The sequence below is a fragment of the Pinus tabuliformis genome, chromosome X (genome assembly GCF_031772625.1).
Source record: "Pinus tabuliformis cultivar Carrire ecotype Pingquan chromosome X, CPIR1, whole genome shotgun sequence".
NCBI classification, from domain to species: domain Eukaryota; kingdom Viridiplantae; phylum Streptophyta; class Pinopsida; order Pinales; family Pinaceae; genus Pinus; species Pinus tabuliformis.
This window is the reverse complement of record NC_142308.1, coordinates 370,162,195-370,173,434: the sequence shown is the minus strand read 5'-3', so window position 1 is coordinate 370,173,434 and position 11,240 is coordinate 370,162,195. Positions and strand designations below refer to the sequence as shown.

Sequence of the window (11,240 nt, the reverse complement as noted above, 5' to 3'; positions counted from 1 at the left end):
TCACATTCCAACTTCAAGTCATTAACTAAAATAGTCGAAAGACCCTCACCCTATATCTCAAGTCTTGAAGCACTTGGTTGCCTTCATTTACCAAACATTGCTTGCGTACATTTGGACTTGATTTGGTTTATAACAATTTGCTTAGCCAAAGAGAGCAGGGAATCCATTTGTGATTATTTACAGATTTGCAAATGGAAAATGCAAACTATTTTATGCAATCAACGAAGAATTGCAAATTGCAAATTACAGATTTGCAAATGAAAAATATAAACTATTTTATCTCATCAGAACAGAATTGCTCAAATTAAAGTCATCTATTATGATCAATTTATCAAAAAGTTGTGTCATCCATTATGTTTAATCTATCAAGAAGTTTCAAAATTTTAAACTCAAGTCATACATCATGTTCAATCTATCAAAAGTTGTTTACTTCAAAATTTATAATTTATGTATCAATTTTCCCTATGTTTATTTTTTATATAACATAACATATAAGAATATTTTACAAAGCTCCCAAAATCTAGGTCTGACTACTTTGATTATTAATCAAATGTAAAACCAAAATATATTGTTTTGTTTAAAACTCGATCTCGTAGCAGATGTTTCCATCAGAATCGACCTTAATTTCTCGAATACACTCATCGAATTCCGACGGCTCCAGCTTCTCCCCGACACTGGTAAGAATATGACGGAGTTCCCTGGCAGAAATCTTGTCGGTGCCCTCTTTATCGAGGGCTTTAAAGGCATCCCTGAGTTGAACATGGAAGCTCCCTCCCTTCAAGTTTCGTTTCATCACATCCACGAAGCGAGGGAAGTCGATGGTGTCGCTGATCTCTTCACGTTTAATGATCTCTTTAAGCTCCGCCTGAGTGGGATTCTCCCCCAGGGATCGCATCACAGTTCCTAGTTTGGCCGCCGTAATGTACCCATCACGGTCGGTGTCGAATAGGCTGAATGCCTCCTGCATTGGAGCGATCTACTCTTCACTCCAGATCAAAACTGAAATTTTACTGAAAAACTATTTTGTTTGTTCCTGCCAAAATTAATTAACATCAAAATTCCCTCTGAAATCCGCTTAATATCGTATTGGATGCCTAATAAGCATTGTTTGGGGCGATTCATAACAGATGGGGCGATTCTGAGAATCGCCCCGCCACCACTGGTGGCACAGTGGTGGCGGGGCGATTCTCAGAATCGGCCCACCACCCAGCGATTCTTAGAATCGCCCCAAACTATGCTTACTTGGAATCCAATACGATATTAAGTGGAAAAATCCTAGCCCTACGAAAGATTTGCGGTGATGGCACTGCTATTTATATTTTGACTAAATACTATATTATTAACACGGATTCAAAGTACTGCTAGTCAACACTCATAATGTTCTCCACGTACCGAAAAATCAAAATAACCCCTATATAGTAAATGCAAATCAGATTTTCTTAATACCAGTAGTTAATAATCTCCATGCAACATATAAAACTGAAAGAGAAACACACTGTTTGCATATAATTACCCAGAAGTGAGAATAGAAAGTCTGGAGGACCAAATATATTCAGGGAGCAATTTAGCGTTTTCAGACTTTTTCATGGTTGCAACAACATAAAAACCTAAACCAGTAGAACTTCAATCAAGAAGTCTTTATTTATAATACTAATAAGCAATCCCACGTTGCAATAGCACGTCGCAGTGGCCTTCTTCTTAGTCTTTGCTGTTGAAGTACTTGGCAGAGAAACACTCCCCAAGATTGGCATAGCTCTTGAAATAAATCTTAGGAGGAGTAGCTTCCTCATCCACAACGATCTCACGAACCAGGACATAGAAAGGCATGTGTCATTTCTTGGCCTTCACTCCCTTCACGTTCTTCGTCTTGTTCTTATCCAACTGGCAAGAAATCTCAGTACCATACTGCACAAAGCTGTCTGCGCGCTTGAAGTGGTGTTTCACACCACTCTTTTGCTTCAGCTAGATGTCCCCGGTGGCTTCAACCCCGCCCGCATCCTCCATGTTCTCTAGAGGCATGAGGAGACCCTTGGGAATTCCATAGGTTTCAAGAAGCTCCAGGGCTTTGTCCAGGGTTTCATCTCCCTTGAAGATTATCACGTCTTCACGCTTGCTCATTACTGCTCTCACAGACATCGTGACTGCCGAAGAAACCCTAAATATCAAAACCTTAACTATGAAACCCTAATGTATTGAAACCAAGAAAAAGGCTTACAGGACAGAATGTATTCAACACTGCTATTTATATAGCAATAACAGTAACTGGGATGCAGAATGTGGACTTCAGATACTCAACTTACCTCCCAAGAGAGAGCAGAAAGAACTGTCCAAATAGAGGTAAACTCACAGTTGTTGGCCGCTTCGTCCTACATTCCTTAGATGAAACCATGGATTTGAAATGTTAAGAAATCAAAGCAATACTCAGCACTGCAAAGTAATAAAGAAAATCCAACGAAATGGAACAATGCCCACATACATACTTTTTAAGAAAGAGGGCAAATGGTGTAAGCACTAGTACCCCCACCGCGTTGGAGTAAACAATGAAAGCTAGAGGGTTCAACCCCTTTGATAATTCCTTCCCAATAAGAACACCGTTCACTGCATAACTAATTTGCATACCCAGCAAGGAGGCATAGATGCCCAACACTTCCAGACTGCAGAAAGGGTGTTTGTCACTGTACATTTTGGATTGGCTCTTCTACAATTAAAATCCCCACTCCTAAATTTTCACATTACAGATCACAAGCAAAGCTGCTTCTTTTTAGAAAAAAGGTTAAAATCTAACTCTGTGCAAGTCTAGATCCTGGAATGAAGAATTTTAAGGGCTGATATTCCTACTAGTTGCAGCAGAGCAATACTAATAGTTTTGGACTGCTAAAACAGTCAACTTCTACACAACGTTGTGAAGATATCATGCATTGATAGAGCTTTTGCATTGAAAATAGCTAATGGGGCAATTCTGAGAATCGCCCCGCCAAGTGATTCTCAGAATCGGCCCACCACTTGGCGATTCTCAGAATCGCCCCATCTGCTACGAATCGCCCCAAACAATGCTTACTAGGCATCCAATACGATATTAAGTGGAAAAATCCTAGCCCTGCGAAAGATCTGTGATGATGGCACTGCTATTTATATAGCAATAACAGTAATTGGGATGCAGAATGTGGACTTCAAATACTCAACTTACCTCCCAAGAGAGAGCAGAAAGAACTGTCCAAACAGAGGTAAACTCATAGTTTCTGGCCGCTTCGTCCTGCATTCCTCAGATGAAACCATGGATTTGAAATGTTCAGAAATTAAAGCAATACTCAGCACTGCAAAGTAATAAAGAAAATCCAACAAAATGAAACAATGCCCACATACATACTTTTCAAGAAAGAGGGCAAATGGTGTAAGCACTAGTACCCCCATCACGTTGGAGCAAACAATGAAAGTCAGAGGGTTCAGCCCCTTTGATAATTCCTTCCCAATAAGAACACCGTTCACTGCATAACTAATCTGCATACCCAGCAAGGAGGCATAGATGCCCAACACTTCCAGACTGCAGAAAGGGCATTTGTCACTGTACATTTTGGATTGGCTCTTCTTCAATTAAAATCCCCCCTCCTAAATTTTCACATTACAGATCACAAGCAAAGCTGCTTCTTTTTAGAAAAAAAGGTTAAAATCTAACTCCGTGCAAGTCTAGATCCCGGAATGAAGGATTTTAAGGGCTGATATTCCTACTAGCTGTAGCAGAGCAATACTGATAGTTTTGGACTGCTAAAATAGTCAACTCCTACACAACGTTGTGAAGATATCATGCATCGACAGAGCTTTTGCATTGAAAATAATTGTGAGAAAAATCCAAAACTGATAAAGTTATTATCATGAGGGTAGGCTGGAATTTCAAAACCCAAAATCTTTTCAAATAGTTTTACTGAATTTGCTAGGTTATTTTAGTTATATAAAAATGATTTTTTACACGGTCAAATCAAATCAGCGGTGTGGATAGTTATCATATTCATTAATATAATTAACTCATTATTATTATATTCGATGAAAATCATGTTACCTACTATTATTTATCACAATAAAAGTCATGTTATCTACAATTATTTATCAATGGTGGTAACCTACAGGATTTTATTTTTATGGCATGTTTCTGATTTTCAAACTAAAATATTAAACTCCTGACAAAGTCAAAACAATTTTAGAAAACATCCTCCAAGTAAATTATCACAAAAATTATTTACCATCTTCCAAATTTTAAATATTTATATTTAATAGATAAATTATCCCATAAATAATAATTTACCAATCACCTATAACCTTAGTCTCTATCAAATAAATAATATAAAACCTATCACTTCTGAATTGACATGAGGTTCGCTTTCAATCTTCTGATATTTTCAGAGGAAAAGATATTTCCCATAATCCGGTGGGTACTTAGTAGCAAGTGCCTTCACTTTATGAATCCCATATTTTTCATACTCTACATGCTGCCTTGTCCCTAACTTATCTTAGATTTGGTACTGTTGTGCGGAAAAATCCTAGCACTGCGAAAGATTTGTGGGAAAGGGTGACTGAGGTGGATATTTTGTAGTGTGTGCCTTTAAAATTGAGGCAGAAATGGTATCATATCTATAATATTGGGGAAATGCCATGGAATTTTTAAGCATAAAGTTGAGGCAGAAATGGTATCACAGTAATAATATTCGGGAAATAACATGGCAGTATCTGGCCGACCATTTGATTGTTTGTGGATATAATTGTTTGTATGTTGTTTTCATATTAATATTGACAATGACGTTCAATGAGAAAAGAGATGAGGTGTGATACATCTTACGATGTGTTCGTTCAACAAGATAAGACTCCCGCAGATCTTGTACATATTCTTCTCACAATTCATCACTTGTTGTAGGTACTTCCGCCAAGTTTTTGTTTACGGAAATTGCGAATGAATATTAAGCGGAAGTCAATTTAAAAAACTAAGTAATATATCTTTTACTGACCGATTTTCCTCACTCCAATAAATATTTGATTTAGGATCAAACATAATATGATATAATTATATAACTGAATAATAAGAAAATAATCAAATTAATGACTAAATGATAGATATAAGATCAAATTAATGACTAAATGTCGGATATAAGATAGTTGGTAATAGGGTGTGTTGTGAAGTCATTAGGGTTATTATTGACTCCTTAAATATGACTCAAGGATTTCTAAAAGTATTCTTCTAATATTAATGAGTTTCTATGTCTAAAATGTAATCACCACAATGAAATAATAAGCATTTACTACCAACTAGATATTCATAGCCCCATAAAAGGTTTTTATATCCCTCGTTACTTCCCCCATTGGGGTGCTTTTCATTTATTTTATTTCTCCCTTTCCTTTTATTTAGATATGAGGATGGGTAACATCTAATTGATAATATTGGGGGAAGCAACACACTGAATAACCATATTAATAGGGGTGTCTCCTGATATTGCGTGCAAATTCTTGACCTAATTGACTTTTTAGAATTGTTGCCAAGGGAGATGTTTTTATGCTGTTGTTAAGATATTCGCAGTGAATTTGATAAATGTAATCGTTTCTCAGTGGTAATTGATGTTAATGGAGGTCCAAACTTAGTTTGCTCATTTTGGTTGTGTTTCCCATTGTGGTATTAGCGTCCATGTGCTCCTCATGAGTCACCTGCAACAAAATAAGACAAACACAAAATACCATGTAACTATATTTAAAACGCCATCAAAGTTATTATTGTGGTTCATAAGATGATAGTGACAGTGACCTTCCTTTAAAGGTTTGGAAAGAAATTAAAATAGATTATTATTATGGCCTTAGATACTCTAATCAAAGTAAATTGAGTGGTCGTAGGTAGCTCATAATATTCTCCCTACATGTGGGGTATGATTTCACTGATGATACATTATTAGGATTGTGATTGACACTAGAGTTATCTTCTGGGAACTTGCTTGTTTTTTCCAATTATTTCATTCTTGAGAGAAAATCCTCTGGCATCTAGGTTTGGGATTTATTGATAGCAAATGAAGTTCTCCTACCTTCATTTCTCAGGAACACATTTATGAGGGAGTAATAAGGTTCTTGACGTGTAACTGAGTTGCTTTAGAACAAATGAAACTTGCTTCTGGGATTCCTTGTGAAATTTTTGTGAACATATTTTATGGACAGGGTGATCAGTTTAGCGAGGGTCATTAGAGGAGATTCATTGTAATCTGACTCCAGTTCCTCTTTTTAGCGACATCCTAGCCTCCTATGAATTAGTCATGCTCAAAATTAAAATAATGATAATCAGGAAAATGTGCTTGATGTGATATGGTAAATTTGTCCATCTATGTTTAGGTGTAATAACCATGGCATGTAATGGTTGAAAACATGTTGAATTTATACTTAGGAAAGAAAAATGATATTCTACCAAAAACATTAATGTGTTTTTTTCCTCATAAACAACTTTGTTTGCCACATAAAAATTTGGTTTTACTAGCATTTTTTAAAAAGTTTGAAAATTGACCCTAAAAAAAAAATCATCGTTCCAGTATCATCACTTTTTCGTTTTGAAGCTATTTTTTGCATGAAAATTTCATATAAATTTCGTAGTCACTGCCATTTTTAAAACATGTTCAAAACTGACCCCTAAAAAATACAATCATCGTTCCAGTATACACACTTTTCATTGTTAGCACTGTTTTTGATGTTTTTTCAGGATTTTTTGGCCAGAGTTCCCGTTTTGAGTTTACAGTTCCTATTTCAAAGTTTACATTGTTGTGAGTCCCAAGTTAGTTGGGAGGAAGCTCCAACTCTGCTAGGAACACACAACACAACAGGACATGCACAACTTCTAGAGGAGCAGTCCACATGGATGTGGTAGTCACAACACACAAGGGAAGATAACACGTACAACACTTAGCGGATGAGTCTGCACGAGTGCAACGGTTGTTACAACAAGTTTTATGTGAAAGGTTTGTCTGATGTCTGGGGAGGTAGCCACCATGGGCGAGACAACGTTAACAGCATATACAACACATTTTCATTAATATATTATGTATTACAACAAGTGAAATAAGTTCAAGTGTTCAACACAGGTTAAAGCAACATGCATTACAAGTGTTCAAGATTAGTCTTACAACAGTTACAATACATGTATGAAAATGTGATGTCCTGTTAGCAGGCTTCTGAGTTAAGCAAAATTTCCAAGACACATCATTACACCATACATCACTAACCCCGTGCGTACGGCATTGGAGCCACTACTTACTCCTCAAAGAAAATATTACAGACATTTTTGGCTATGTGGGAGGAGCTTAGGTGAAAAGTCCTTTGCATGTACAAATGAGGGGGTATTTATAGCCAAGGGTGAAACTGACCCTTGTGGTTGTTCGACTACCCTCATGACTATTTGACTTCCATGACTTTTTGACTTTACATGACTCTTTGTACAACAAGTCAGTCTCTTGGACTTCCACGTTAAATTACATTGATCGACAACATGGCCCACAATAGAGATGTGGATAGCATGACTCATGACACAACTCAACATGATAGTGTTGGTACATTCGTGCTACTGCTGGAGTGTATGTTGAGCTGCAGTGCTGCTGGGTGATGGATGTATTCATGGTGTGTTATAGCTTCACCTCCGCATGGAAAAGTGTGCGGAGTCTTCGATGGTCGTTGGTTCACTTGATGTTTCTTTGGCATGTTGCTTCTTGCTTGTATGTTGGAAGGCTTGACAGGCTCATCTGTTTGTGAAACACGCATGTTCATTCGTTCATCCATCCGTGAGCACATATTTCATGTTTACTCATCCATCCATATTCAAACACATATTTGCATAATCATCCATTCGCGAGCACAACTCTTCACATGCATTGTTCGTTTGCTGGTGAACCTGTCCTTTTGCATGCACTCCATTTGTTCATCCCATTCATCCGCATGCCATGTTTGTTGGTGTACCTGTAGCTGCATTCCCTCATGACGAGATGACATCAAATCCAAAAAACCTCCTAGTCTACCATGATACATGATCATTTTGGACGCAGGTGACCAGGAGAGGCAGCAAGGTTACGAGGCAGGATGATGGCTCTGGGCACTGCTGATGAAAACTACACAAGGGTCACTAGGTGATGAAGATGGGAAATCTGAGACAACATTGACTGTCCACGAGGTTTGGCTTGGCTGGAAGGGAAAATTGTGCAAATTTTGTGAGGGAAAATCTGGGCTATGGGAAGGCAAGGTAGACAAAATCTACACATTTTTTAGAATGAGCAGGTAGTGGGGTTTGATAGAAAAATTTGTGCAATTTCTTGGAGGAATAGCCACGCTAAAGGGAGGACTAGTAGACAAGATTTGAGTAGTTTTTTAGAGGAAATGGTCGGGAGCTTGGCAGCCAAAACTACGCAATTTGTGGAGGGTTCTAGCAGCTGGTTGCTGGGAAGCTGGTAGCAAAAACTATGCTATTCCCAAGAGGAACAGGCAGTCAGCTAATGGGAGTTTAGCAGCAGAAATTGTGCAATTCCTAGAGGGAACTAACAGTCTACTATTGGGAGCTACTGGCGAGAGAAGCTACAATAAGGATGGGAGGCCAACCTACTGATCATCTCTCCACAATTTCTAAGATGAGCGGACTGTTGAACTATAGAGGGCTTGCTCATAAAAATTGCACAATTTTCTGGATGAGCATTCGGTCGACTGTCGGGAGGACTGACTGGAAAAACTAAGAAATTTTATGAGGGAGATAGGGATGGGCACTAGGTGTCTGTCCGACCTATTTGCACAATGTCTTCATTTAGCAGAGTAGGCAATGTCAGTAGCCTCTATGTAATTTTTGAGGGAAATGGGTCCCGGGGTGGCTGCCGGGTCAAATCCTTTGTTTGACCAGCTGGAAACTGATTGATTGCTTGCGGTCTGCACAACTTCAAATGACTTGCTTGGTGCTTCTGCATTGTTTTGGGTGATAATCGATCAAGTTGATGGCGGGGTGATGGCTTGGCTATCAGAGGGGAGTTTGGTCGCCGAAAATTCAGCAAAATGACTAAGTGTGTGAATGAGTGAAAAATGCACATGTGATCTTGCAAACACACACCAACATGACTTGACAACGAGATGACCCATACCATCTAGACACACATTCTCAACATGACTAACTGACGGTGTCAGTGACAAGTACGAAACTTGTGATTGATCGTTGATCAATCATGATGATGCTTGTGCAACAATGAATGTGAATCCATGTGCGAGTGCGACAGACGCTTTTATAACGATCACAACATGTACACACAAAGCAAAGACCTTGAGCATGACTAGAACATGGTCGCAAGCATGACTTCGATACCAACATGCAAAAAATTGTATGATATGGACAAGAAAGGTAGATGCAAAGACTCATACGAGCTCACTGAGTGGACCCAAGTGTGTGGAGTTGATGAGCGCCAGTATTGCAGCAAGGATGTTGCAACTCCTGGGCTACCATCTTGACTTATCAACCCAGGGTTCGTACAAACTTGGAGGTGACAGTGTTGTATGCACAAGTAAAAGTGAAGGTCCTACCTATTGTCATTATTCGTCTAGCAAGAGACCCCATGGGTTCCAAGCTAGATTTCTATAGATTCAGAAGAAGCTTGATTCTTTGATGGAAGAAGAGCAAATCTACTCTAAGAGAGCTACTATACTGCAGTAATGAATAAAACAACATGTAATGCTAAATCACACTAGATCTTAATTAACCAATTAAACAACTATGCTAAGCAGAATTGCTAAATCAAGACTAAACAAATGCTACTGTCTAAGCTGCAGAAGTGAAGAGCATCAAACCATACTAGTATGTAAGAAAAAAGCTAAACTAAATCTGTTTTCACTTTTTTGGGTTTTTTAGGCAAAATCAAGTATGCAAATTAATTGTTCTTGTGGATGTGATAGGTGAATGGAAGGTTATTGAGGATAGCTAGAACGTTTATGGAGTGGTTGGATGGTGTGGAAGGGTCCTAAGAGGCTTTGTGTGACCTCCTAGAGGTTTCCCATCAATTTGGCCTCAAAACAAGCTGTTTAAGGAAAACCGACACGATGTACTAGAAACCTATAGGATGATCCTATAGGAATTACAGGAAACCTACAGGATACAACCTAGAGCTAATTGTGAGGTGTTGGGAAGCTTTGGAAAGGTGTATGATGAGTAGAATGGGGTGTTCAAAGGTCTAGGAGCACTCAGGAGTCAATATCCAAGGTAAGAGATGGCTATATTCGCTCAATGTAACTAGGGGAATTTCAATGAAAAATGAAAAAAAACTGGTGAGGGTGATGGTGGAACAAGAGATGGCTAAGGTGGATGAAGTGGAAGGTGGCTGCTGGTGATGAAGTCTAGGTCTCCTCCTAAAGTACCTTCTTTTCTTAAAACATGCGTGTCTTCTAAGAAGTATGCAACAAGATACATTTTCATAAACCAAATAAGCATGAACCAATTGCCTATATTATGCATGAAGAAATTTGTTGAAGGGAATGAAAACATGAGTGAGATCTTATTGCAAAATGAGATGGAAAAAGATGACAATGAAATCTACCTTGCAACATGAACCAAATACTAAATCAAAGACAACAAACTCCAAAGCTCATGCAAGAACTAGAAATCTGTGTTTTTGGGGCTGCTAAAGGGTCCCTTCCTCAAGTCATGGTCCTAGAGGGAGGAAGTTAGGCCGAGACACTTTTTGACAACCTTACGGTGATCCTTTTTCTCCTTGCTAACCTGCTACTTGAAAGAAGGCACAAATGGAAGAAAACTATCACACAACCAATCTAATCTACACTGTTGTAATGGAAATGCATCTACTAAGCAAATGAAAAATTAAACTATGAATCTATACTAGCATACATGTACAATAAAGAGGAGCCTTGGCTACTAGGGTTGAGCCCTAACACAAGAGCTTCAGCCCTCTGAGTTAACTCAGTGTTGGCTAAAAAAAAACTCATTCTTATTATCAAAACAATGGATTACATAAAAAACTGTCACAAGTCTTGCAGCTCGGAAATAGAGTAGAGTTTTACAATCAAAAATCTGAATCCTACTGAGGTCCTAGGCCTCTCTACTTATACATCTGAATTCTCCAACGAATTCCTTAAAATTAGGGAGGCTTGGCTCCCAAACTTGAGATAAACTGGTGCTTTGTCTTTCACTTGCTCAGCTACCTTCTAGTCCTCATGATTTGGTTGTTTGCACTCTGAGCTGATGGAGGAATATTCAA

General features: G+C 38.4%; 2 pseudogenes; both read right to left on the bottom strand.

Annotated features, from left to right (window-relative positions):
• Positions 1–577: 577 nt before the first annotated feature.
• On the bottom strand, positions 578–967 carry LOC149140046 (putative calcium-binding protein CML13 pseudogene; annotated as a pseudogene).
• A 731-nt stretch (positions 968–1,698) lies between these two features.
• Positions 1,699–2,203, bottom strand: LOC149140045 (uncharacterized; annotated as a pseudogene).
• Positions 2,204–11,240: the final 9,037 nt, after the last annotated feature.